The sequence below is a fragment of the Microtus pennsylvanicus genome, unplaced genomic scaffold, assembly GCF_037038515.1.
Source record: "Microtus pennsylvanicus isolate mMicPen1 unplaced genomic scaffold, mMicPen1.hap1 Scaffold_70, whole genome shotgun sequence".
NCBI classification, from domain to species: Eukaryota; Metazoa; Chordata; class Mammalia; order Rodentia; family Cricetidae; genus Microtus; species Microtus pennsylvanicus.
The window spans coordinates 30,001-31,652 of record NW_027461004.1 but is presented as its reverse complement, the minus strand read 5'-3'; positions in this window follow the sequence as shown (position 1 = coordinate 31,652).

Here is a 1,652-nt window from a genome sequence, read left to right as displayed (position 1 = left end):
TTAATTTTCTTCCTCTTGCCAGAAACCCTCGGTCCTCAGCGGCGGGCCTTGCCATGCTGAGGCCGAGAGGAGGCCGTGGTCCCGTCTTTCTCGCCTCCCTGGTCCGGACTCGTTGGTGTCTCGGAGTTCTCCCCCGCCCCTTTCTCCTGCCCTCGGTCTTGCGAGAGCCCAGCGGCGGGCCTCGTGTTCTCGAGGCCGAGAGGAGGTGGTGGTCCCGGCTCCCCTGTTCACTGGTCCCCGGTTTCTTGGACTCGAGATCCCCCCCCCAAGTTTTTCTTCTTGCCCTTCTCCATCCCTAGCGGCTGGTCGCAGGGTCCTCGGCCGGGAGGAGGCTGGGCGCCCGGCTTTCTGGCATGTCCACCTCGCTCTCTCGGTCCTTTCATGGTTATGAGGTCGACCAGTTGTTCCTTTGAGGGTCGGTTCTCTTGTTTATGGGGACATTTTTGGGACATTTCACCCAGCCTCACTTTCAGGAGTTCTGTGTGGTCTGTGAATGACTCCCCGTACCTGTTGCCATTCTTCTAATAATTGCTATCTGTCCTTATTGTACCTGCAGATAGGTGCTGACACGCTGTCCTTTAATTGGGTGACATTAAAGGACGCTAGGTGGCGGTCTCTCTTCCGAGCCTCACAGGGTGTGATTTTTCTCCGTCTAGCCCAGCCCGTGTCTCGCTGCTGTGCTTTCCTGTGAGGCTTTTTGAGATGACCGGCTTTCCTTGCCTTGCTTTTGCCCGTGGTGAAGCGTGTCAGGCGTCCCCGCTTCGTGGTTTGTCACCCATTCTGTTTGGATGGTGGGACCCGTCTCTCGATGCTTCTCCCTTGCCATCCCGGTGCTTTTTTTTTTCTTTTGCATGCGGGGACCAGGTTGTGGAGCTCCCGAGTCTCCTCCATGGTCCTCTGCTCCCGTGTGCCTCCCGAGCGCACCGGTTTTTTTTTTTTTACCCCCCCCCCTCCCAGCTTGTGGAGCTCCCGAGTCTCCATGAGTCCTTTTTGGCTTGAGGGTGGCCCGGCCCTTCTGCTGCCTCATGTTATGTGCCTCCCGAGTGCACTCCTCTTTTATTGGATTCCCCGTTGACCCCCCCACCGCTCTTTTTTTGGTGTGGCGGTGTGAAGGGTTTTCTTTTTTTTTTTCCTTTTTTTTTTTCCTGTGGCATGTGTTGGGTCTGTGGTGATCTCTCGCTCGATTCTTCCCGGTTCTGCTTTGTTGATCGATGTGGTGCGCTTGCCCTGTGTTCATTCGGGCCGGAGGCCTAAGCCGCGCCAGGCGAGGGACGGACATTCATGGTGAATGGCGGCCGCTCTTCTCGTTCTGCCAGCGGGCCCCTCGTCTCTCCTCCCCACCTTTACCGGTGGTGTGTGGAAGGCAGGGGTGCGGTTATCCGGCCCGAGCCCTGTGAAAGCCCCCCCGCACTCTTCGCTGTGGTTCGTGGGGGTTCCTGTGAGGCGCGCCGGGGGCTTTGTTCCCCGTCGCGCGTTTCGCTATGCCCACCGTGTGTGGGTCTGTTTGGCCCTCCTCCCTCCGAGCCGGGGGAGGGTCGGCTGATTGCCGCGTTACGTGCCCCTCCCGACCGGGCTCGTGTGCACGCGCCTTGCTTGCGATCCTCGTGGTGCTCCTGGAGCGTTCCAGGCCGATCTTCAGAGGTGCCCGGTTC